A 27,747-nucleotide genomic window follows, 5' to 3' on the forward strand; every position below is an offset into this window, starting at 1 on the left:
CCAGTAGTATTTTGAGTTCAGAGGAAGTTTTGTTTCCAAGTATTATTAGCTACTCGCACTTCTTAAAGGAGTATCTTAATTCTCTCCTGTCTTCCTTCCATGACTCCTCTAAAACTAATCTGAGTCATGAGAGACAGCTTAAAAATGCAAAGTCTGAAAGCCTGGACTTATCCCACAGTTAGTAATCTCAAATGGCTTGAAGACTATGGTGTGCTGGCTCTATTTAGGTGAGTTTGACAAATTGCAAATCTGTAATTAAGCTCTTCAGTCATCAACCTGCTACAGTGCTGTCGAGCCCAACTGAAGCCTTATTAGGCTTGTTACCATCATACATGTGTTACTGTTCTTGACATGGTTTGGATAACCAGGTTCTGCATTTCACAGAGGTGATGGAGACTTTAAATTTCTTCCACTTGTAGTTGACTTTGTGGAAAAAAAAATTGAAAAATTTTGAAGCTCAGCCTCAAAAAGTGGTGTCAGACCAGTGCATAGCATGCATATCAGTGCTTATCATTGATTTATCTGATTTAAAAAAGTACATATCAACTTCAACTGGCTGAAATCTCAGCCAGTCTCAATATCTCTTATATTACCTGCATTATGTTGAGTTTATTGGAAATAAGAACTGGGTATCGGTTCCAGAGTTGGCAACTGTGACCCATAGTAGAGAAGCTGAAGTCATGTCTCTCTATGCAGTCATGGATTTTATTGCCTTTGTGAGAATGAGGGGGCAGGAATGCTACTGCATTTATGTGGGAGATGAAGAACTATTTACTAGGGAACAGGAGGAAACAAATAATAATCCTCAACCATAGAGGTGTTTTTAAGTATTAAAAGAAAATAGCTCCTGCATTGGATTGGTATTGCTCATTCACTCTTTGGAAGGATAGCATATGCCCTTCCCTTCAGAAAACCATTCTGAGAAAGGCTTTTGCTATTACGTGGTAGTTTCAGTTTTTTGCTGGACTGCAGGCAAGGCTCATGTTGATGGTTCATGAATCCATTGGGTTTCTGGGTACTGCGATTACTATTAACCTACTGAAAGTCAACAGGTATGGTATGTTTGGTGCATCCAGCTTGGTCTCACATCCTTTTTTTCAGTCTTCAAGGTCTGGAAACCTGTGTTCATTAGACACATGCTTTACAGAGTGACTACTGCAGGCTGACTAGTTGTCAGCCTGGGATTTGGTAGTTCGCAGATCTCCATCTCACAGCAGCCTACTGGGCTACCCAGACTATCTCAGTAAACAAAAGTCCTGCACTCCAGTCTTGGCAATAGGTGTTTCTCTGGCAATACACGATTATGTGAACAGACACGGAATCATACAACAGGATGCTTTTTGAACTTGTCCTTGGATGGTTTTTGAGTTACACCTAGCAGCTGATGAAAGTATGTAGCAGCAGGATGGGATGATAAATAAGCTTAAGTCTGTCATATTAATGTGCACACCATTGTCACCTTTATGAAAGTCACTGTGTTGCTGATAATCATGAAAACATTGGTTTCGGTGCTTGTAGACAAGAGCTTGTGATGGCCTTTTAAGTTGGCAGAAAAGGAGAATATGCATTCACGTAATAGTCCAAAGCAAATCATAACATTTCTGTTTCTCACCATCATTGTTTAAGTTCTCTGTCTTTTTAAAACCAAAATCAATTGTTTTACATGCCCAGTGATAGTCTGCTCTCTCATGCCAGGCAAGCTAGCTATTTTAAGCTTTAATGAAACACATTTATAGGTGTGGTGGGTCGACCCTGGCTGGGGGCCAGGTGCCCACCAGAGCTGCTCTGTCACTCCCCTCATTCACTAGACAGGGGAGAAAAGGTATAACTAAAAAAAAACTTATGGGTCGAGATAAGGACAGGGAGAGATCGTTCTCTAATTATCATCACGAGCAAAACAGTCCGAACTTAGAGAGAGAATTCATCTTATTTATAACTAAGCAAAACAGAATAGAGAAGTGAGAAATAAAACCAAATCTTAAAAACACCTCCCCCCACCCCTCCCATCTTCCCGGGCTCAACTTCACTCCTGGCTTCAACCTCCGCCCCCCACCAGCGGCACAGGGGGACGGGGAGTGGGGGTTACAGTCGGTTCATGACGCGGTGTTTCTGCTGCTTCTTCCTCCTCAGGGGGAGGACTCCTCTCATCATTCCCCTGCTCCAGCATGGAGTCCCTCTCACAGGAGACAGTCCTTCATGAACTTCTCTGACGTGAGTCTCCTCCACAGGGTGCAGACCTTCAGGAGCAAACTGCTCCAGCGTGGGTCCCCCACGGGGTCACAAGTCCTGCCAGCAAACCTGCTCTGGCGTGGGCTCCTCTCTCCACGGGGCCACAGGTCCTGCCAGGAGCTTGCTCCAGCGCGGGCTTCCCACGGGGTCACAGCCTCCTTCAGGTGTCTCCACCTGCTCCGGCGTGGGGTCCTGCACAGGCTGCAGGTGGAATCTCTACACCCCCTCATCCTTCCTCCATGGGCTGCAGGGGGACAGCCTGCTTCACAATGGTCTTCACCACAGGCTGCAGGGGAATCTTGCTCCGGCGCCGGGAGCACCTCCTCCCCCTCCTTCTGCACTGACCTTGGTGTCTGCAGAGTTTCTTACATCCTCTCACTCCTCTCTCTGGCTGCAAAAGCGCTCTCTAACTGTTTTTTCTCTTTCTTAAATATGTTATCACAGAGGCGCTGATTGGCTTGGCCTTGGCCAGCGGCGTGTCTGTCTTGGAGCCGGCTGGCGTTGGCTCTATCAGACACAGGGGTAGCTTCTACCAGCTTCTCACAGAAGCCACCCCTGTAGCCCCCCCCCGCTACCAAAACCTTGCCACGCAAAACCAACACAAGGAAACATGTAATAAGAAACACAAAATCCTTCTTCTGCATGACATGTAATAACCCATCTCCATCCAGTATTCTTTGTAATCCGTTATATATCTGCAATGCTTCTGTGCAGGCTGTTCAGAAAGATTTCTGCCTGATAGGAAGTTTATCCTTCAAACTGCAAAGGAGGTACAAATTACCTCCTTATGAAAGAAGTTCTCAGATACTTTTTAAGGGAACAGCAAGAAACACGTAGTTTCTTCTTCTTTTCTTTCTTTCTTTTTTTTTTTCCTGTCTCAATTATTCTCACAGAATCACAGATTGGTAGAGGTTGGAAGGGACCTCTGGAGATCTAGTCCAACTACCCTGCTAAAGCAGGATCAAGGATAAAGAGTCTGGCCCCATTCTCTTCACATCCACCCTTTAGATATTTATAAGCGTTGATGAGATCCCTTCTCAGTCTTCTCTTCTCCAGGCTGAACAGACCCAGTTCTTTCAGCCTTTCCTCCTAAAAGTGATGCTCCATTCCCCCAGTCATCCTCGTAGCCCTCCACTGGACTCTCTCCAGTAGTTCCTTGTCTTTCTTGAACTGGGGAGTCCAGAACTGGACACAGCACTACAGATGCAGCCTCACCAGGGCACAGTAGAGGGGGAGGATAACCTCCCTCAACCTGCTGGCCACGCTCCTCTTAATGCACCCCAGGATACCATTGGCTTTCTTGGCCATGAGGGCACATTGTTGGGTGATGCTTAACTTCTTGTCCACCAGGACTCCCAGGTAATTCTCTGCAGAATAAATGCTTAGACAGAGATAAATGCTTTTAAGGCAGTGTAAATGCTTAGAGATAAAGCACAAAACAGGTGAGTTTAGTGGAAGGGGAGGAAAGTACCATTCAGTGTCGTACTAGGTGCAACTCTCCAAGATCTCAGAGATCCCTTAGTGTCCAGTTGCTCGCTTTTTCCACTTACATTTACCTCAGCATTATCAACCTTCTGTGACTGAACAGTAGGAAGAGCTCATCTTAAAACACAGATGCAGTAACGCAGCCAAGTGGAGAAATTACATTAAATTCCAAATGGTAGATGAAGATCACTCATTGTCTCTTGGTATCAGAAGTATCTCAGTTGTCCATTCACATAAGGACTTCCTGGCTCTCTGAAACATCTTTAATGATTTTGCTCCTTTCCAGCTTCACATTAGCTGCAAAGGAGTTGTGCAGCTTATTTGCATGAGATCTTTGTCACCTCCTATGCAGACAGATAGTTCATCAAGCCCAAGGAAGACTTGGGAGGTAGTGGACAGAATTTTAAGATATCTGCTGTTATGAACTTGTGCAAAAAAGGCACTCAGAGAAAATCTGCCTTTGCATACAGCCCTAAGACATTTTATCTTTTAATAGGAAGAAAGACAATCTACACACGTAATGTGAACAGAGAGATAGTGAGATAATCATATTGAAGCACAGACAATTCATTAACTTGCAGCTTTTCAAGTGTTAAATAATGAGGGCTCCCATTTTTATCTAAATACTTAAGCAATTTCATATTACTGTTTGCATGAGTTATATATGGTGTTTGTCAACTCGACTAGCTATGTGCTTTTCCTGTGTTCCTGACTACTAACCTATGTTAGGACATAAAACAACTTTGTTAGAATGTATGTTAGACTAAGAAGTGAACTGTTCTCTTTACTTTCAAATGCAAGCATAGCATTTTTCCATTTTGCTGATGGTATGGGCTAAAGAGTATCTTCCTCTTGCCCTCAACTAATGCATGCTTCAGGGTTTGGATCTACTGCATTGCGTTCAGTCGCCATCCTGACTTCTCATGTCCCCCCCTTCCCTGCCCTGCCTTGTGTCAGTGCCAGTATTGACTGTGAGTTAGTGAGTACCAGGAACACAATGCTGACATGGGAACACAGCAGGACAGTCCCTATAAGTGGCAGCACAGTCATTTCTCAGCTGAGAAACGTATCCTTAGTGTCTTGGCAGTGTGCTGGTTTGGGGTATTCCTTGTTCACAGCAGCTGCATGTCCTAATGATCCAGCAGTACTTAGGCTAGTCCTACCAGGAAGCAGCCTGTTAAAAATCGAAAATGCAACCCTAGTTGAGTCGTCTACCACTATTTTATGTTCAAATGTTTTAAATTTCCCTCTGTTCATATTTGTAGCAGAAAATTTTTTTTTTAAAAAAAATCTTTAACCATCTAAGTTACCTACTGAATGTAGTTACTCTGTCAGTATAGGGAAATTAAACTGTTATTTTCTGGTTTTATTGGTTTTGTGAAGGTCGAATGATTTGTTAATGATGGGGCCACTGTTGATGCACATGAAAGTAGGGATGCAGTTTATCATTGCAAATTATCAGATAGCTAATTATTACAACTTCTAGAAATTGTTTCTTAATATTTCTGTTTCACTGGTGAACCAGAATGTTCACTAATTTCTCTATAAATGGGAAAAGGATTTTATATACATGTGTACACATATGTGCATGTATAATAGTAATTTTTAAAATAAAACTATCTAACATCTTATTTTTAGGCAATATTTGTAAGAAAAAAAATACTGTTGAAGGGAGAGAATCTTAAAATTAGTACAGTCTGAGGATTTGAGACTCAACTGCAGGCGTGGGCTCTTAAAAACTGACTGTTGTAAAAGTACAAACTGCATCTTTCTGGGGAAAATGAGCTTTCATTCCATGGTGGTTTTCAGTCTGCTTTCTGTCTTGGAACCATGATGATTGGAGATGATTGCATACCTCTGTAGCAGCAAAACCGGGACAAATAATAGAGCAAATACAAATGCATATTGTTGAGAAAATTTAGTGTTTCAACAATATGCAGGAATGATAAGTAGTTTTATTGACTGCTTATGTAAGTAAGAGTTCTCAGGACTGGCCCTTAATAAAGTGGATCCCCTTTTGAAGTTGAGTCACCCAAATGCCTCAGATACCTTATTCCTGGAGATGTCTGGTTCTCTTCCTTGGCTGTAAAAGAGCTTAGATAAGTTAGACTTGGCTAACTAATTGATAGGCGTTTAAAGTTGATGAGATTAATTGTCTTTGAATATTTACAGGCTCTTGTGTATGTGACCTAAAGAGTAGACCTGTGATTGGACAGGAAAAAAATAAGATGTTGCAAAAGCTCTTTCTCCCTTCAACATGCAGGCATGACTGCAATGAATAGGAGACATGGATATAGAGTAGGAGTGTTGATGGACAGAGTTGTTGAGCAAAATGGAGATCCCCTGCTTTGCTCTAACTATTTAATTAGAGATTTTGTGAAAACTGATGTGAGAGGTGGTGTGTAACATGTCATAACCTATCCATGAGCAGTCACAAAACAGACCTGCAGAAAGGACAGCTTCTTATTCTCCGTTAGGATCCAAAGGAGTATGCCAGACTCCTTTGGATGTCTTTGAGACTCATGCTTTTATGAGTAGGTTTTTGCTTATTAGTGGTCTCGGGCTACCAAAGTGATAAATCCTCTGTGGATTTATCCTCTGTGCCTCTGTGGATTTACTGTAGCAGTTGTCAGTGTTGATAATGTACTGAGTTTTGTTTCTTTATAACCTTGCTTGATTGCCTTCTCCTTGCAGGTGGCTCTATGAACATAAATTGGTGGAGAGTGGTGTCTGCTGTCTTCATATTATTCCATGACTGATGCCAACAGGAGTCAATTTTTAGACATTGAGAGTATAGGTGAAACCAAACCCTTCCTTGTTCTATCTACTGCTTTCTGCTCGGAGTATTTTGTGCCCGTTTTCTAGCAACAAGCCAGTTGAACTGCTGTCAAAAAGATGGAGGTGCTGTTCTATAGTCATGTTACCTCAGAGAGATGCTTCCTTCAGAATTTGAGGTTTAAAGTCAGATAAGTCAGTAATTTACCCACATGTTCCTGTAGTGGGAGTTATGCACAGGTTTGGAAGCAGAGCTGAGCTCCTTCCAACCTCAGCCCCTCACTTCTCACCTTAATCTATTTCCAAGTGTGCACAGCAAGAAGCCAGAGTGTTATCTAGATGGAAACACATTATCACATGCAGGTCTTTCTGCAGAGCTCATGACTCATGGAGCACTGCATGTATTGTTATGCAGGGAACTAGTCCAGGTTGTGTGCTGTTTGAGACATGGGCCAGCTGAAAGGTGCTCTGACAATTAAGCAACCAAATGCTGTCCAGGAGCAGTGAATATTATCCTTTCCTCTGTCATGAATTCGTTATGTGGTGCTAAACTAATCTCTTGAACTCAGTTTTGGACTGTGGTGGGTTTTTTATGTTTCCAGCCTGATACAACCATGGTAAATTAGCAGAGCTATTGGCTTGACTCAAGTGCCATGCAGCTGAAAGAGTGCTGTTTTGTGGCATGTGAAGTATAAAACAAGCAATTCTCTGTAAGGTCAGGTCTTAAGTGGCTCAGACTGAGGACTCAAAAGCAACAGCTTGCAATAATTTGGAGTTGGGTTTTTTGTGGACCTCACTTTTTCTTTGGTTAAATGGACTGCTACCTCACAAAGATGTCTGGAAGATTAAATGTTTAATCTTCTGGATTAAAATACCATGAAGATGAACGCTGTAGAAAAGCCCTTTGATGAGATTAATGATACAGTGTTCAGTTCAAGGTCCAGGGAGTGTGCAGCAGATGAGGCATGAGGACAAACAACTAATAATTCAGAAAAATAGAAATACTGAGTAGTTCCATTCAGTGAGGTTGTTCATTGAGTGCTCTCCATGAGGGGGAACTCTAGGGGAAGAACTACGCTTAAAGATTGTGTCGTAATACAAATATACAAAGGGTACTAATTAACATTGAATATGTAACCATGATTTTGTAATAGCCCAACTTCTAAATACTTGATTTAGCAACTTTAAGTGCTGCTACTTAAGTGTTTGACTGTTTCTTCTTTAGATCTGTATTAGTATTGGGGATGCAGATAACAGGTCTCCAAACCTGTCCTAGAAAAATCTTTTTCATTGCAAATTAAAACACGTGATTTGCAGGATAAATGCTTGGCTCCTTCTACTATTTTCATAATTGCTCTTTAAGGTATTTCTGTGTTATTGATGCAATGTAGCTCCTACCGAAATGGATGGAAACATTGTCAGAGCCTGCAGCAGTTCTTGGTTGCACCAGTGAGCACTTCTGCAAAATGTCTGTGGAAATAAGATTTGGTAATTTAACCAACGTTATGACATCCAAAGCCTCACATTTTGTATTTTTATATTTAACTTACATTTACAAATTACTGTACTCGGATTTCTCATCATAAAATATCACTTCACTTACGGAAAAATATGCTCTTTAGATATGTAATGGCAGTATTTTTATATGCTTTATTTCATCTTGCAAGTTTAAAAATGTGCACTATTCTGTGAGAAGAAAATCCGTCTCTGGTGGAAACTGGAAAAGCCAACAGGCATAGAGTGTATTGTGTGGTGAGCTAAAAGGGAATATTGTTGCTATGTGCTATTAAAATGCCAGCACCGTTGCATGTAGGCAAACTGTAACAAAAAATACTTCTTTCATATTTTATTCAAAAAATGGCACTAATACCAGAATTTCTTTAATGTTTTCCATGTAAATATATGTGATGATTCATATAAAAATTTCATTTTCCTTGCATGAAGTGCCCAACAGTCTGTCTTACCAAGACGTGCAAGGTTAGTCAAATAAGACACGTATCCTGATCCAGGAACTGCTTCAAGGCTGCTGAGGTCAGAGGAGAGATGGCCTTTGGATGGTGGGAATACCCATGCTGCCTTTTCTGGGCTGTACCTTCGTAGGAGGCGAATCAAATACTTGAAGTCCTAGAAGAGAGAGAGATGGGGAGAGTGACAGTGGGGGATCTCCCGAAGGAGGGCGGGGAGCATGAGCTGGGCTCCATGTTGCCTTTGGAACAAGCATCTTGTTGCACCCATTTCTGCAGGATCTGGAAGGGACTGGTCTCCTTATGGACCTGCCAAAATTATTTGCCTGAAATCTGCCCTTTAGCTATCCCTAAGGTGCATAAATGCAAGGAAGAAGCTAGGAGCTGCCGGGAGCATTAAAGTTTCTGGAGCGCTGCGGTTCCTAAATGTCAACGCTTTCATGGCACTGTTTAGTTTCTCTCACAGAGGACAAGCCGGATTAGGGACAAACTCTGCCGGTGAGGTGAGGCGGCTCTGGCCTGCCGAAGTGTTTGAAAAACAACTGCATTAGGTTAGCTCAAAGCGAGATCTGGGCTAGCTTCTGGGATATGTAATCTGAAAATCCTTGTCCATGATGAGGACCTTTTCATTTTTATTTCCTTTGCGTTATTTTCCTTCGCTGCTACAGTGGAAGGGAGCCGGGAGGAGGCGGGCAGACGGTGTGGAGCTGTGGGCTCCTGACATAGGTACTGGAGGATAACCACCTTCCTGCCATTCATGTTAACCTTTTCAAAGGATGTGGAGGGCTTTGATTCGCATGCTTGGCTTCACAGACTATTACTCCTGTTTAGTTCAAGCTTTGCTCTTTAAAAGGTAGAAAAAAGAAGAAACACTTCTCTTGTAAGACATTTTTTAAACTATCATCAAAACAAAAATCCTCAAAATCTTTGCAACAAAACCCTGATAAAACATATCCTTTTTCTGTAGAGTTTTTACACCTTATTATCAGGCTCCTCAAGAAGAGGACTGGACAGCTTTTAAATTGAACACTTGATTCTTTCCAGCATTCCTTTGCATCTAACGAGGAGCTAAACACAATTTGAATAAGCTGATGTTATTGTAGCATTTAACTTTCAGCTATTATATGGAATTTTATTGTGGAGCTGGTTTAGATAGTTGAAGTCTTGGGTGCACTCGCTGCTGTCTGTGGCCTTCAGTGAAGAGCTCAGCGCAGGAGCAAGACTAACAATAGCCTGCTTCACCGCTTGCCTGGAGGGTGGGTTTGGTTCATCGGGGTTGGCAAGCACCTCATGTTGGAAATAAGCATGCATGAATAAATATTCCTTTGCTTTTGTCATGATGAGTTATGGACATATTAAAAAATAATAATCATCTTTTCATAAATCAGTCCGATAGTTAATTTTGATTTGCTCAGTAATTCACTGTTCCTGCTAATCTTCCTTTGGTTAGGGTCAGATACTTAAGCATAGGAATAAATCACAGGTCTGAGCCAGAATGCTTTTATTTCTTTTTTTTTTTTTTCTTGCTGTTGGGGAAGAAAAATGAGTATAAAACCAAAATAGACGGCTTCTGTGAGCAAATCTACAGTACGGTCATGGCCCTAGAACGAGGTGTTTGTATTAGCTGTTCTACCCTGCTTTGTAAAAGTTGGGTTTTTTAGGCAGAATTTTGCTTCATTTACTTAAAATTTTGATCACCATTAGTTTTAGAAAGCTTGGTTAATTAAATAGATTTGTGAAGCTAGATATACTGAGAAGTAAAAACCAGGAGAAACAGGGATGCTGTGTATGCCAGAAGCCAAGCCCTAGGGCATGTGAAACAGTCAAATATTATAGATATATGTTGTGTGCATACTCACTAGCAAATATGAGTAAAGTGCAAATCTTTTTAAGAAGAGAGAATCAAGGCATTTAGAAGGAAATTGCTGTATTCCTGAGTTGCTAGAAGAAATATGTTGCCAATTCATATTGCAACACAGCCATGAGGACTAGAAGCTGCATAATAAACCAAGTACTTCTGAGATAGTGCCGGCACACTAGCTACATGTTCAACAACAGCATTTTTTAGCCATGTTCAACAGTGTGCTTGCTATCGCTCCTCCATTTGTTGAATTCAGGATGACCTTTGCATGAATAAAGTCAAATAGGATTAAGGCAGGAATTTTCAACAATGGGAAAGAGCAACAGATGTAGCCGACTTTGAACGTGGGAGGATTGTTGATGCACGGTTGCCTAAAGGGAGTGTCTGTGGTGACAAGAAAAGGGAAGAAAAAACAACAATTTCCTAAAAAAATTAACCTCATAAAAGAAAAGAAAATAAATATAAAACAATCCAAAGGAACGGAGTGATCCCAGTTTTTATTGAAGTTGCATGCATGTTTTTTTTTTACTCACTTCCTTCTTTTAAATATTTTTTCTACTCTTTCAGAAGACTGTGACTGTCGCTGTATGAGCTGAGGGGTTTGTGTGGTATAACATATTTTAGACTCACTTTTTTTCTGACTTATTTTAAAGTATATAAATAGAATATAGGGGAAGAGGATATGTTGTTTCTCTGGAGAATTAGCCATTTGAATACAAAATGCAGATCCTGCTAATGGTTTTGGTTTTGGGGTTTTTTTTGATTTGCAGAATGCATATACTGCAAGCACTGTATATAGAGGCTGTTACAGAAAGGGTGGGGAAAAAGGTTGAAAACATAGGAAAACATATTTAAAGCAAGAACTCTTTCTGATATATCTTCAGTAGTTTTTTACTTTATGTACCTGTTAGATATACTGAATTTGTTTTCATCTCAATAAAATAAGGACATGCCTATTTTTTTTTCTTGGTAGATTTAGACAAATATTTTTGTTCTCTATAGAAGTATTTGGTTACCTTTTCAAAATGCAACCAATTCTTTGACACTCACTTGGTTTCATTATTGACAAGAGCTATTTTGCAGTTTCATAGATAGTTGTGTTAATCCCTAAATGATACTTCATACTTTGTAGTAATGAATAATGCACAAATTTTAAATGTAGTTCATATGTATAATTCAGACAAATCAGCTTTGAAAAGCATGCATGGGAAAAGCTTTTAAAGTGTGAATGAAATCATGTGCTCTAGTTCAGTGAAAGGGCCTTAAAGGACCTAACTAGAAACTAAAGTAATTAAGAAAATCATGTTGTAAACGTTATGATAAATATTGGTGAGCTTAATATACTAGAAGTTCAACAGTAATATTTAAGAGCTTGATTAAACACTCACTGATAAATGCCTATGTTACACTTTAAAAAGAGTTATACTGTTGAGAGGGCAATCTCTCTCTGTAGAAAAATCATTTGGATTCAGAGGATGTAGCATGGTAAAATATCTTCTAATACAGCTTATCCTGCCTCTTCCCATACTCCTTGAGAGCAGAACTTGATGAGGCAAGCTGTGGGTTACCCACTAGCTGATGACATGGTAGTAGTAAACTCAGGAGTAATATGTGTCTCCCATCCCCCAGAAAGGAGTCTTTTAACAGTTATTAGGAAAAAAAAGAAAAAAAAAGTTGTCTTCTGGGATTGAATATCTTGAGGAACACAGCTGTAGGTGCTGGAGTCTTCACTAGTAATTTTTATTACCTTAGTGAAAATGCTGTGGTGTTTAATTTTGGGACTAGGAAAAACTAGATATGCGTGCCTGGCATCTTTGGCACCAAGAGCCCGTAACTCTGCTATTTGAATTGAGTGGATTTATGCCCACTGTGGCTGTAGAAAGTAGCCTTTGTTTCCCTGTGGGCTCACTGCAGGGACAGACCTTTAGCTCACAAATGTGTACATAACTGCTGGCATTGATTGTGCATGCACAATTGCATGAAAGGCTGTCATATTCACAACAGCAAAAACTTAGAAATATATTTTGAAATACAGTTGGATGGTGACTACTAGGCATCTGGCTTTTTGTAAACATTCATGAGACATCATGCAGAGCCCACTGAAGGCAACAAGAAGTTGAAGTCCTTTAGTTGCTCCTGAAATAAGTTCCTGGGCAGTGAAATCTTTTCATCCAAGTTTCCATGAGTATGAACTGGGGCAGGTTAGAGCAGTTTCTAGTTCCTTAGTTGCCTTTTGTATCTTTAAAGGGCGATCCACAAGTCTTTTCTCTTTGGTGAGACAGCCAAAATCTCCATTCTTCCTTACTTCATCAGCACCTCCTTGCAAGGGTCACGTTTCCTGGCTTGCTTCATTTCAAATAGATCTTTGAAATCCAACTCAGCCAATCAAGCTTGAAAAGTATCCTAAAATGTTACACCATCTGAAATAATGATAAATAAATCATGTTATATTTTGGTATTCTTTTTTTTTCCCAATTAGCTACCTTGTATTTTATGCTTCTGGATCACAATGAAAGCAATTTTTACTTACAGATAGTCAGAATGTGTTTCTGTTGTTTTAAATGACCTTAGGGGTTTTTTAATATATTTAGAGAGACACACAGTGTGTATGTGTATATTTTCTTTGTGTGTGTATATATATGTATAGGTATATACAAACTTGTATCTTGGTATATTTGTTACTATAAGATGGTTATTTGTTATATGGAAAGTTATATATGGTATATCTATACCTTTCCATATAATAAATATACCTTTATTATCTGCGTTCAAACTTTCTAAAAAGTGAATTTAGATAGTAATTTGATACAGATGGCTTAGCAGATCATGATTGAAGTGTTTTGTCCTAGAATATGCTTAATTACTCAACCATATTCAATAACACTTTGACCCTTTTTCATAAAGTTGCCAAAGCGCTCTCAAGAACTCCACAAAAAGCTTTGTTTTTATCACTTTAAAGTAATGCTGAAGGATTGATGCATTTCTAAATTGCCCTTATGGCACTCTGTACTATTGGTATGTAGTCTGTCATGATTTTCATTGACAGCAATGAGTTGGTAACGTAATGGGACTTTATCCTTTGTTTTCAGACATGGGTGTATGGACCAGAACCCGATCAATAGGCTTAAGAATAAAACTGTAGCAAACCAAATATTGTTTCAATGTTCAAATTCTTGTAACTCTAACTGCAACCCTTCTACTGTATTTAAAATGCTAATGGCATAGTACCATTATTATTTTTAAAAAAAAAAAAAAAAAAGGAAAAAATGCTTTTGAGGGATTTCCAGGGAAGGATTTTTCTCTGCAAATGCATTTGATTGTTTTTACATTTATTTCTAGCAACAATATTAGGCTTTTATAAAAAACAGGTTCTGGGGTTTGCCTACTAAAATTACGTTTTATTTTAGCACAACATCTTTTTATATTTACATACTTACTATTGTTTTCAAACGTAGAACCAAATGTGACATAGATATGAGTAATAGGGAATAACCAGAAGATAATTCTAATGAGAGCTTCCAAGTTTCTGAAATGCTCTTCCGTATCTGGTCTTCCTGGACATACAAGTGGTTGATTTAGAAACACTTAAAATCTGTCTTTTTTGCAAGTACTTAAAGAGTCTGAGAACCCATACAACACATAAGACATTAAGTGGTTTGCTTCAGAGCACTTTCATCTTTTTAAGAAGAATGTTTCCTTCCTTTTTTTTGGAGGAAGCCAGTACTGTGACTGGTCCCCAAAGAAATGAAATATATTACTCCACATTTTGGGTGTTGTGCTTTTTTTGTTGTTGTTGTTTTGTGCACAGATGACATGTAATTTGCCCTTCATAAGCATTTGTCTCACTTTCACTGTTTCCAAGACAGTTGCTCTGACAATATTTCATGCCCAATACAGAAGAAAAAAAAGACAGGCAGACTGTGCACTGGATCTACTTTCTGACCAAGTTTTAGCAATTTCACATCCTTAAACTCCTGAACATCGTCCCTGCTGCTTTTGGTTCTGTGTGGAACACCAGCCAGGTGATGCAGATGCTGCTGGTAAATGCATATCTGCTTGGGAACTATCTGAGAAATAGATTAGCTTTTTTTTTTTAAATTATATTTTAAATGGGATATTTTTGTATTTATTGAGTAAAAATGGGCTAAGAGGCAGGTCAAATCCTACTATGGTCTCATTTTCTGTTTTGTCCTTTTCAAGTTAGAGGATTCTTTTACAAACTGGTTGCTGAGTTTGACCACGAGTTGTAGGCTTAGATTCTGTAAGAATGTCCCTTTGACCTCTTTTTGTAGTGAAGTTAGTTACAACTGTATTGCTCGTGTCTGATTTAGGACGTAAGAGATCTCTGAAGTTTTCCATAACGTCTGGGCAAAGATAGCATCCCCTAAGGCCAATGTGGACCATCTAGATCAGACTTCGGCTCTGAAGAGTCTTCTAAACATCCTGCCTCTACCAGCTGCAGAAGAGGTCTTGGGAGACTGATCTTGCCCTACCAAAACTCCTCTTCTGAGAGTCCAGTGCCCTCCTCTTCATCCCACAAACTTGGAGAAGGGATTGAAAAGCTATGAAACAGTAGCAGCACTTACACTGCCAAGGTTTTGTAAAAAGGAGGTAATAAAGATCATTGCAAAATTACTTTTAAGTATTTACATATCATAACAAAAACTTATGTGAATGTAACTCATTGAGAAACTACACTGTGACTAAAGTAGCATGCACACTATATATTTATCAACTCATCATTCTCCCCCTAGTGCTTCTGTTTGAGTAGTCTGTAAATTTTATTGCAACTGTAAGCACAACTGCTCTTTGAACTCCTCCTCTTTGCAACTTTAAAGATGAGTCTTAGTCAAGTGATGTCACTACTTGTTTCCTAGTCATGTCTTGGGTCATGATTCTGCTGGAAAGTGTTGCCTAGCAATCTGCAAAACCCATGCTTTCAAGATGGTGGATCCTACAGATAACTTTAAATAATTTTTAGAAGCTCATTTAACTTGGGAATAATAGTATTAAAACAAACTTTGTAGATTCCACTGGAAGTTTATTTAAAGCAGTATCAACAAAGTATGAAATAAGTTGACTTTTATACATTTATCAAAGTTTAGAAATTACAGCTAGTTTGCCATGTGACCAGAGCTCTCCCTTATGTACGCTTTCTCTTCTCTTTATTCTCCCCATTTCAAAGATTGTCATAATCATTTACTCTCTTGTTACGCAATTAGATATGTTGCTACACATTTATTAGCAAACTTACTGTCAAACTAGTAGTAATGCTCTAATTTACACTTCCCAAAGCATGGAAATTCCTGTGTAGGAATGAAGGCTCCCTTCTTTTCCCTCCTCCACCTATCCTGAGGTGCTCATGCAGTGAAAAGTATTGCAGGAGGCTGAGATGTGTGAATGATAAGTGCTGTACACGTTGCAACACCTGGGCGTGATGAGACTTGTTAAAGATGACGTATGAGGCTTGAGCCTGAGTTTTCTGCATTTGTGCTGGCTGAAATTTTTCCCCCTATAGCTCCTTGGGGCTCTCTGATAAAGCTCATCTCATCCCCCAACCCAAGGGAAGAGCTATCGCCACATCCCCTTCTACTAGCACGGGTACTACTGGTGGGAAGACTAAAGTCTTCTGGTGCAGTCTAGGTGTTTCCTAAACCTGTCTGCAGATGAATATTTGGAATCATGAACAGCTCACACCAGAAGCATGTTGTGTTGCATCATCTTGGGACCAATTGAGAGCCTTTCTTTCAAGAGTGCTTAATTTTATTTAACCCAACCATGTAAATCAAGTCCAAAGGACACTTAAAAATGTAACACTTCCGTTTATAACATGTCAGCTCAAAGGCATAATGTCTCTTAAGGTTTTTAATCCATTGGACAGTAATGTATTAGGGATCCAGTGATGACATCTGTCTTGTCACTGTGGAATTAGTGACAGTTAATGCATGGAATAATGATTCGAATAGTGTTAAAAGACCAGTGTATCATGAATCTGTATCTCTGATACTGCCTTAGAAATACCAACTCTAAACAATCAGAAGCCCCTATAGAGTTGTCTGTTCAATAAAACCTATCAGGTTATCATCTGTATACAATACTCACGAGTATTATGCTCATTACATATATCATAGTACGTGCTAAAACCCCTTTCAAGTTCCTTATGTTACCATATTGTGGCAGTACTTTTTTTTTCCTCTCAGCTGCTTGCAATATTTTCTCTATCTGTGATCTGCAAATTTTGTTCCTTGAAGTCAAAATCAGCATTCATATCAAAGCTTTTAATATTGCTATATTTTGCATGCAATATTTTGATCAAAATGTTTAATTTTTATTTATTTGACAGTATATTTTTTTTACTTTAGGGTGTTTAAACCAGAAAAAAATAACTGCTAAGCAAATTCTGTAGCTCCAAATGTTAAGCTAATTTTTAAAATATTGATGTAAATACTGTATTATATTAAGGGGAAAAAAGCTATCTCTGCAGACAATGTACTAATACTTCATTCAAAATTTTATGAAGTAGATCTTGGGGATCATTCAGGAATTTTACACGTGTTAAAAATGAAACACAGAAGAACTGACTGCCGTGTATTGCTGTAACACCCCTAGAACATGGCTAACGCCCAATTACTGCATGCTTAGACTTGGATGGTAATTACAATTGAGCTGTAAAATATTTTGACAGTTTCCAACTGTTGTGTGGTTATTAGCCAGGCATCATATGGGAATGAAGTACGGTGATTTGATTAGTTTTATATCACGATCTGCTTAAATAAGGACTTTCAAAATAAACATGTAAAGTGTTAATCAAAAGCAGTATTTCATTATTAGCAGCTTTTCTTGACTTCTGCAGGAGAGAATTCCTCTTTCCCAAAGATTTTGATTTCTTAAATGAGACTTGCCATACCTTTATGCTTCAGCTTTTCATTTACAAGCTTTTACTTGTTGAGTGCTAAAAGCATAACAACACCAAATTTAATTTGTAGCATGAAAATTATGTGTGCGTTTTTCAAGAGGATAGATTTGCCAGTGTTGAAGCTAGAAAAGCTTGTGTTAATTACATATTATAAAACAGAAAGATATTTTCATTTAACATCTATTTCTCATTTTAGCTACACAAGTCCTACTAATTAGCAAATTTGGATAGTGTAAGAATTCCTGGGAAAATATATGTTAAGCCAAGGGGCACTTGAATTGCTGTTACTTTTACGTTTATTTTTATTTTGAAATTAAACTAATAAAGCAAAAATATTCAAACTACATGCAAATTAAGCTGCAGATTGTGCCAGTCTTGTTATGTTCATTAAGCTATTGAATCCTTGAGTAGTGGCTGTTATTCCATGGGGGCTATTCACAGAATAAGGTACTATTCAATGAGGTAAAGATAGTAATCTGCCTTCATATTGTTTAAATAATGCTTGTTCCGTTGGGCAACTAAAACAAGAGTATGCAAGTCTGTCATTCTTTAATTTTCTACTTGCTTTATTTATTTAATAATACTTTTTGGGTTTATATGTTGTTTATGAATGGTGTTTGCGAGTGAAGCATTCTGTTTTGGGTATAGAAGAATTTTTCAAGCATTATCATGTTGTTTTTTCTTTAAAAAAGAAAAGGAAAAAAAAACCCTAAAGTAATTCTTGTTTCCCAGTTCACCCTGCTTGTGACATCTCTGCTGTGACTGAGAGCTGAATCCAGCTGATTCGGTTACCAGTGTTGCTTATGTCTTACTGTTTGTCTAAATACCCAGTTTCACCTAACTGTAATCAGGCGGTTTCTTCTGCTGACTGTTGTCCTGGGTTTGACCTGAACTCTTACGTTGCAGATGAAGTAGTCTTTCTAATGTATCCTAGATTTTAAAATGTCTTTGGGACTTTCTGCAGAGATGTGCTGGATGGGAGAGAATCTTCCCCTCTGCTAGTGCTCACGAGGAGCGGTTTGAATGGCAGGGTTATACGTCTTCAATAGCCAGTCTCCTAAACAACTAAAAGATAACTAGAAGACATGCTCTGCAGAATTGTTCATTTGAAGAGTTGTGTTAGCGGTTATTGAACTTTCTGCGTGTTCAGATAACTATGTGCCATTGTAGTTGAAAGGAAAAAACCCCGAATACACTGCTTTGCAAGGAAATCTGGTTAACACAGGTGAATCCATGCATGAGTTGCTTATGAAACAAATAATATTGGGACCCTAACCCCAGGCTTTAATGTTTTAAATGTGTAGTGTTTGAGGGGTTTTTTTGGTGGATGATGTGAGCTGAGAGGCCAGTGTGAGGTGTGCTCAGTGGGAAACAGGGGTTCATTGGCTTGCTTCTCTGCTGCCAGAGAGCAGAGGGGAGCTCTGCGGGGCTCCTACCCACTGGTGGCAGCAGCCTGTGCCAGCTGTGTCCTTTCCCAGAGGACCTGGACTTAAGAAACACAGAGAAGGTTGGTCTGAAACACATCTTTAAAAGTCAGTTGGTCCTTCTACTTGCCCAAGGCAAGTTCAGGTTTATGAAATGAAAGATTTCTTCAACCTGTTGTTAAAGACCTTCAATAACCAAGTGTCCATGGCTTTCCAAGGCAGTATGAATGCTTCATTATACTGTCATAGATTGCTCCTCCTAATGTCTGACCTGTTGCAATTAAAACCTGTAACTTCATTTTTGTAAACATGGGCATGAGGGACAAAGGGGTTTGTTTCTTTTTCAGAATTGTACGTGCTTGAAGACTTACACCATTCCTTTCCTTTATCATTTTTTCTTAACGTAAATGACCTAAATTTGCTCCGGCTTTCTTCATGTGTGTTTGTTGGGGTTTCCCCCCCCCACCCAGTCTTTCTTTGGGCTCATCTTTACACTTTGCATCAGGGAAAACTGAACATAAAATTTCTGCTGTGGCTTTATTGATGCTGAGTGGAGTGGGAGAGGCAGTATGCATCTTGCAAGCTTTATTCCTGTCTGTACATCTCAGTATGATGTTTGTCTTTTTCACAGCAACCTGATGTTGTTGACTTATGTTCAGCTTGAACAGACTGTTTCCCCCATATCCTTTTGTGAAGAACTGTTACCTAACCAGTTCTTCCTCATCCTGCATTTATGTAAATGATTACTCCTTCCTATGTTGCACTCGTACCTATTGAATTTCATCCTGTTTTCTTCAGACCTTTTCTCCTTTTTAAATGTTTGGAGTTCTTCTAGTGCATTTGATGTCCATCCCAGTGTATAGAGTATCATCCACCTTCCTAACCCTTTTAATGCATAATTCCAAGAATTGTTTAAAACTAGTCTTGGATGTAGTTTTCCAGCCTGTTTTGCACCTATGCTATGTGAGTCTCATTAAGGCTCTGTTTTCTGTGCTTCCTTATGAAAGCATCTTGAGAGACAATAAGAGCTTAACTACAATCATAATATGTTACCTGCTGCTTCTCCCCTCCCCTGTCTGCTTTCCTCTTGTAGAAGGAACTGGGACTGGTTCTCATGATTTGTTGATGACAAATTAATGTTTGTTGCCTGTCTTCTTTTTAACTTTCACATGCTAAGAAGCAACTTAATTATTTGCTCTTTTTTGTTAACTTGTCCGTATTATTCTGATTTGTCTTTTTTTATGCTTTTAAAGACTGGAAAGGAATGTAGTCTTTTCCTGCTCTTCTAATATCTCACCTATCTTCAAGTTTTCAAACTGACCATTAATTTCAGATATTGTTTCATATTGGTTCTTCTGGTACCCTAGGATTACATTAAATGTGTTCAGCTGATCTAAAAGCATCTGGCTTATCTAAGCTGTTTCCACACCTGGCTGAAATCTGACCTTTTTGTGTCTGATATTAGTAATGCTAGTCTCCAACTTGCATCTGACTTATAGAATAAAGACAGATGAAGAGAAAAGAAAGGCATTAAGCATTTCAGATGTCTTCTCGTCATCTATGGATAGCTACTCCTTTCCACTGAGTGGTGGAATATTTTTATTATTATTTATTTATTATTGATTATTTTTATTATTCTCCATCTTGTGATTATTTGCATAGAGTGGGCTGCTGATGCAGTAGTTTAGCAAGGCTAAAAATTACTTGTTTCCATTAAATTCTCATTTAACTATAGCTATCCTAAGGAGCTTTCATGAGAATAGCCATCTTTGTGCCTGCTGTAAGCTCATGGACACCAGGACCTCATGCAGGATTATAGAATATGCTTATTTTATTGCTACCCTCATTTAAGAGGGGTACTCTGGCCTTCAGAGGCACCACATCAGGTTCTGTATCATCAATACCTGGCTTAAAAATACGGCGTGCTCTAAGCCCCTCCACACGCAGAGGTAGTTTTCCTTTGTTACTTGCACAAATCTGGCATCTGTGTTCTGTTCTCAAGTTTTTAAAACAAAGGTTTCTCATAGGCAAAGACTAATACTTCCATAAATCTGCCTGTGGCTGTGTGTTAATATAAATGGTGCAGTAGACTTACAAAATAGCTATCTACACAGTTCTATGGAGCAATGTCACCTTAATGATACAACATCAGAAGGTTGCCTGAAAAAACAACATCTGTTGAAATGTTCAGAAGAGTGGGAGAAAGACTTGCGTTTATTTAATGGCTAATGTCAAAAAAATTCCTGCAAAAGCAACAAGAGTTCACTGTTTTTAGGAAGAATTGGCAGTGACTCTCATTTTTAGTTTGCCTTGTGCTTTCTTTTAGAAGAGATTCTTGTGACCTTTTCTGACAAGCTCTAACACTTCCATTGTTTGCTGCAGGCCTTTGAAATGTGGCAGAGATCGCCTTGGGCCCAGGGAGGTGCGTTTTGCTAGTTCAGTTCACATTTAACAAAGTTAAAAGCTTTGAAAATTGCTATTCCTCATCTGTGGTTTAAGTTGCTTAATTCTGGCAACCTGCCCAAAACCCTGAACGTTCCCGTCATGGCAGAAAGCCAGGGATTGTGAACCGGCAGCATCCTGGTAGCTCATCTGGGCTTCCAGCGCAGATTACACAGGAGTAGAGACTTCAGCCCACATGCCACTGGGGCAGCTGGAGAAAGGAAGGTGGACACAAGGAATTTGCCCGTCTTCTGAGAGCAGAGAAATGAGGCCCCATCCCTGCGTGTGACCTGTTCATACTGTTACATTACAAATATATGTAATCATCAGAGAATGAGCTCAGCGTTCGCTTCTGCTTAATGGTATGAATTATATACCTTTTCCTGTTGGTTTTTTTTTTTTAAATTGAAAACATTTCATTCAAGACAAATATTGCGCGACTTCAAGGAAGAGAAGCTAGACGAGCCTCAGCCAATCCTTTTATAATAGTGGAATCTGAGAAGGAGCTCAATATGGCTTTTTTTTCATGGCCGTACTGACCATCAAGTGAAATTACTTGCACATAAGTAACCAATTCATTATGTTGTCTCAGATTTGTTTCTCCTTTACTAGCTCATTAACATAATCTCCTTGCCATTAGCTAATAAATTTAAGGCTTCTCAACCTGGTGAGGTAGCTACCCTCACTCCTGTGTGGTACTGTTATTCTCTATTAGGAACATCCACAGGGGGAGGTAGTCTTCTTGAAATAAACAGTCTGTCTTGTTCTTAATTAATTTCCATGAGCAGACAGGCTCTGTGTCCTGTTGCCCAAGTGAGGAAATTGTCCGGTAGTTGATGTGTTGTGGCTTGTGGTTCTGAAGGTTTAGAGTTCAGTTCCCAAATACTTGGGGTTTTTTATCCTTTTGATCCCCAACAATGAAAACCAAACCAAAACCCTAAAAGGTTATGCTAAGAAAAAGTTACTTCATTACTAGACAAAGCAAAAGGCAAAATGAGACTACCAGATAATTATAAAAATTACAAAATTAAGTACTTAGCAGTTATGAATTGCCAGATTTAAGGTAGCCTCTGTTACTGTAACCTCTCCCATCTTCGTGCACTGTATGCCTGTAGGTTGTATACATGTGCACATTTCAATTGCGTAACTACATACCATGATTTTTTGCTGGACCACTTCCTCGGTGCTCGGAGCAAAAGTAACCAGGCTGCGTAATAGAAGAGGCAGCTGTCTGCAGGGCAGCCATTTTATTTTTTCATAGGAGTTGGAAGGTGTTTAACAAAGCATAGCCTCTTCGTTATGCCAGGTGAATGCCACAGAGAGCCGGGATAGAGCTCAGAACATAGAACTTGTGTGTGAGGCTATAAATGATATGTTCCTGTCTTTGGGATGGCCAGGTCTTAGACTTCATTTTAACTTATCTAAGTCTAGAAGTTGGGGTTTTTTTGTTATTCTGAGCACTGTCACCTGCCCCTGGAGTCAGGAGGAGTGCCTTGGTGGGATGCTGTGGATGCATACACCAGATTCACATTAGGTAGTGTCTTTGAGTTCTTGTGATAGTTGATTCACTTTACTGGCTCATGCAAGTTATTTAATTTGGACTATTTCCCTATTTGTAAAATACCAATTGTGAGTCTTTTGTGTCAATATATTAATTAATTCACCCATCACAGAGTGCCCTAATACTGTGTGATGGCTATCACACTGGAGAGCACAGGCAAGTTTATATGCTATGTTTGATGCAGCATTTGCATCATACTGCTTAAATGAAGCTGAGTGCCGTACATGGTAAGTTAAGGGTAGTAAATAATGAGCAACAACTTTCTGCCTTGAGCAGCAAGATAGGCACAGTGTAAGAAGAAACGGGTCATGGAGATTAGAATAAAAAATACCATCATCATGTACGTTTGTGGGGTTGGACAAGTAAAAGTTATGTGGATGAAACTAACTCAAGCACGAGGGACTTGCTAAACCTTACAGGCTGGGACCAAAAGTGACAGCATGTTAAAGAACAACCATTCTGTATATGATCCAGCCATGTACAGCACCAACTGTGTAAGTTTAGACATGAGTCAGTGAGGAAGAGTGGCAAACAATAGGAAGCTGTGGCTGTCTAGGAGAGGGAATACAGTAATGGAGTCTTGTGGTGTGTGTGCTTCTTGATGGCAGATGTTATCTTCATCAATTCTCCCTTGGGTCCAAAGTATCGGTTAAACACAGCATCATACAGATTATGACATGGGACCACATTGTCTGTCCACCTCCAACTAAGAAAGTGAAAACATATTGAAAGCACTAACACCCACCCACTCCACCCCCAATTATTTTCAGAGGCAAATCAGGGTGGATTAAACTTTGCAAGAAATGGTTCCATTCCCCAGCATGTCACTCCTCTCCACAGTGCTGCAAGCAAATGGGCACCTTTTGTGAATAGGTGTGATTTGGTAAACTGCAGAGGAGAACAGAATATCCAGGCAGCTTTGATTGCTTGCTTTTTCTTCACAGATTGAGAGTCTCCACCATTCTTGTTGTCTAGAAAGTTATGTTTGTTCCATATCCTGGCATGTTAGGTAGCAGATACGTGTTGTCACTGCTTTCCTTTCTTTTCCCAGGCATAGATTGGAAAAGCTCTTTCCAGCCTCGTGGCTGGCAAAATATGTAACAGGCAACTGAAAACCCTTTAGCATTAAATAATTTCACCTACTTGACCAGAAGCTAACTTGAGGTATGTCCCAAAGATTTCACCTTCCTCCTCACCTTGCCAGGTTCAAACATGAGAGCACCATGTCGGCTCGGGCAGACGTCTAAATGTTAAGGTTGTGATTGAACAAGGGCTGACTTGGTTGTGCTGAAGTTAAACCTGTAAATGACAAGCAATTAAAAGCTTATGCCTAAACTTTTTAAGATAAAAGTTTATATTTTGTTGCATATCCACATTAGCTGTAGGCACAATCAGAAGAGTGAGGAAGGCAAAGTTTTAAGATGTCTGATGCTGGAGAAACCTGGAGGTTTCCCAAACTTTTCCCGCATCCAGCTGCATGCTGCATTTTGTCTCACCTAGTTGTGTGTTACTTTGATTTACCTTATCTTGCATTTTAATGGTTTCACAATTTTCAGTGAGCCTAGACAGCATTATAGTTTTGATAGAGGTATGGGAAAATCCCTTTTCTTTTGCTCAGTCAAATAAGTAAGAGACCATTGCCTGTACTTGCTTCTTGAGAAACATAACTTGTTTGTTGGTTGTTTGCAGGTCTTCCCTATTCTGACTTTCAGCCCTATCTCAATCTCAGCTTCCTCTCCTCCTGCAGTTAATTACCTTTCTTAGTTTGGTCTCTCAACTCCTTTCCTCTTTAGGGAGTTGTGTTCATTAATATAAACATAATATAAAGCTCAAAGCATGTAAGTCTTCCACCTAGATTCCCACAGCTGTTATATACTTTTTGTTCTTACTCCTTGCAGCATCTTTCTCTTCTAGCCTTCAACACTCCCTCTTGCTCTTGAAAATCCTCCACCCTATGCAACCTGTCAACAAGCTCTTGGGAGTTACTCAGACTAAGCCCCTACGATCTTCATTGTGGCGGCTCCCCATGTCTTGTACGAGAGATTGGTTCATAGCCCTGTGTTCCCATCACCAGTTCGTCTTGATTTTCTTCTCCTGAGCATTGGTCTGTATGTGTCAGAGGTGCACCTGAACCCCCACTTTGCAAACCATCAGTGCACCCGGTGCTGCTTTCCTGAGATTAGCAAAACAATTATTTAAATATTTTTAAATGTAGGGATGCAACCTAATTTTTAAAGCTGTGGTCCTCTTGTTAATGTAGAGTAATGGTCTGATGGGATAATCTCCCAAGAGGAAAAATACATACACTAATAAAACATATTAATTAAGCTTCCAGAACATGTAAAAGAAGAATAAAGAGGCTTCAGTGCTTTCGTTGAATGTGAAACACAGATATCCTGAAGCTAATGCTGACTCCAGCTGATAAATCCACCCACATGATGCAGCATCTAGATAGGAGCTAGTATGTGAGGGACCAGCTCTGGAACCTCTGCACTTGCCATGCAGTTAATCCATGGCTGGATAAAAATGAGTTGCATTAGATTCAGTAACGTGTTGATCAGCAAGCAGATCTGGCAATCTGTTGTGGATATCTCATGCTTTTTGGTGGCATTTCCAAACAAGTTCTCAGGGACTCTGGCTTTTGAACTCGAAAAGCCAAGTCATGACTGCTGTGTGGTTTAAAAGAATTGTGTGGTCAGTGCTTAGGAGTTATGTAAGAAAAAGCTAATTAAATTTTCATTTGGTGAGTTCATATCTTGTCAAGCAAATGTATGCTAGAAATAGGCATTTGGTAGTAATTTTGTTTGCATTAAACCTGTAATTAGTATGTATAACTTACAGGTATTGAAATAAAATGTTTTTTCATAATGATGCTTCACAAAATAAAATAATCAAAACTAACATTTGCTAACCTTTATGAAGGGGTGTCAAGTGTTCATGCACAATTCTGCCATTACTCATATATCTCCAGTGTGTCTTGAGTTGAATACTTTTATTATAGATTAAATAACGAAAGCTTTGACTCAGGTGGTGAATAAGAGCATAACATTGTTATAATATTAACTTCACTTTTCTCCAAAAAAACTTGGAGAACTAAGTATAGAATTTCTGCTTTATCAGCTAGAGAAAACTGTGTAAGTACATTATGCACATCCTAAATCTTGCATATTCTGCATAAAATACTTTTAGAAAATCTGAAGTAAATGGAAGGACAAACATGGGGAAAAAAGCTCCAACTTAAGTATAGATGTACAAGGAATTGTAATCTAGATTTTAAAAAATAGATAATTTGTAAATAAAATGCAAAATTCTGCTACATTTACTGATTTAATAGCCTTGGATGTCCTTTTGTAAAACCTAGTTTTAAAATCAGTTATATCTTCCATTTGTTAGATGTGTAATTAAGGCATTTGAATGGTAATATTGCCTAAGGCCATTTCAGAGTTAACCAGAAAGTATTTAGGTGGTGACTGGAACATGTAACATTTCTGTAGAGAGTTTTAGCAACAAGTATTAAGACTTTATAATGACATTTAATATATCTGGTAAGTAGTACTCTGTGGTTTGAAGAAGTAGTTCCGTGCTTTAAAAATTTGCTAAAATATCACTTTTCCCCATCTTGATAGTGCTATTTTAATTATTTTCTCCCAACAGTGTTATTTCCATGCATATATTAAAGTAATGTAGTACCTTAAATTTGAGGTCAGTGGTTAGGTACTGGGTTTTGCTTCAAGTTGTAAAAAACCAGGAGAAAAACCTGATCTTAGTTACATCACTCAGAACCTGGAGTAACTGCCTGGCAGCTCCTAAACAATATTTGTTTATCTGATTAAAATCTGATGTATGATGAAGTTAGTTTATCATTTATTGCTGCTTTTTCTTCCATATTTTGTATATCCCTGTTAAGATGTTAATTCAATGTATTTATAGATATTTGTCTCGTCGTTAACGGATTTGTTCATGCTGATTTGAATCATTGACAGGATTAAAAAAAACCCAAACCACTTTTTAACAAGTTATTTTGTACATATGATCTGCTATTTAAAAAAATCTCATCAAGGTATACATTTTTCACTTTCTAAATGAGTTGGCTGTACTTCTATCTGATGATGAGGTAGGTGTGTTTATAAAACAACTTTTTAGGGCTGGCTGTCACAGTAAATGAAAAATTACTTTCCTGGTTCTGTACATTTTCTTCCCCAGAAGCAGTGAAAACATAAATCAGTTGGTAGCTAGCAGCTAATTGCTTAGCACTGACATACTTTAGTCAAGCGGGGGCATCGTTGGTCTTTCACAAATCAGTAATATGGCCAAAAGGATTTACTTGTTAAACTTAAGTGGCTGTGATATAGTAAATTACTTGCTCTATTTTTATCTTAATTTGGGACTCTCTAGCTATAAGGTGCATAAATGGCATGCTTGTTGTGTATATATGCTTTTAGTTATATTACATTAAAAAAATAAGTGGGCTCAGTTCTTTCTCTGTAATTCAGACTTTGGATTTATGTCAGTCAAATAATTATGTCTATTTAATTACATCTAAGAAGTCTTTAAAGTGACGATATTTGTGTAAGGAAATGAGTGTGTATTTCCTGAAAACATCAGATGCAATCAGTAAGTCCTCTGCTGAATTTGAGAAACAGTGGACAGTCTGACAAATGCCAAATGCCTGAAATATTTTATTTTGTTTTAACTCTTGTTTTGTGCTAACAAAAATGTTCCTAAAAGTGTCATAGTACCCTTTGGGGAAATGGTCATTATTAGCAAATGATACTTATTAGAAAGCACCCTCTGATAACGATTTATGGCCGAAATTCCCTTTCCATGTAGAAAAACTAAAGCCTGAAAGAGGAACCTTTTGGGTATAGTTGGAAGTGGCTGTTTAGAAACACCGTGCTGTAATTACCTTTACGCAATTGCACACTTAAACAGGAAGAGCGCGGCCAAAAACTTTATGCTGGAGCCTATATGAGATGAACACATTAATCCTATGTTGCAGATGCAGCGACTTTGATCCCCACGCCGCAATGGTAGTTCGCAACTTGCGGTTAACTCTGACCCTGCTCTGCCTGGCTTTTGATCTGAGTGCA

At 38.9% G+C, this 27,747-nt stretch overlaps 1 protein-coding gene across 10 annotated transcripts in view; it reads left to right on the forward strand.

Moving 5' to 3' along the window:
* EHBP1 (EH domain binding protein 1) overlaps positions 1 to 27,747 on the forward strand; it is a 382,104-nt gene that overhangs the window by 271,398 nt on the left and 82,959 nt on the right. The gene's annotated exons all lie outside the window — the stretch shown is intronic.

The sequence above is a fragment of the Balearica regulorum genome, chromosome 3, assembly GCF_011004875.1.
Source record: "Balearica regulorum gibbericeps isolate bBalReg1 chromosome 3, bBalReg1.pri, whole genome shotgun sequence".
Classification (NCBI taxonomy): Eukaryota; Metazoa; Chordata; class Aves; order Gruiformes; family Gruidae; genus Balearica; species Balearica regulorum.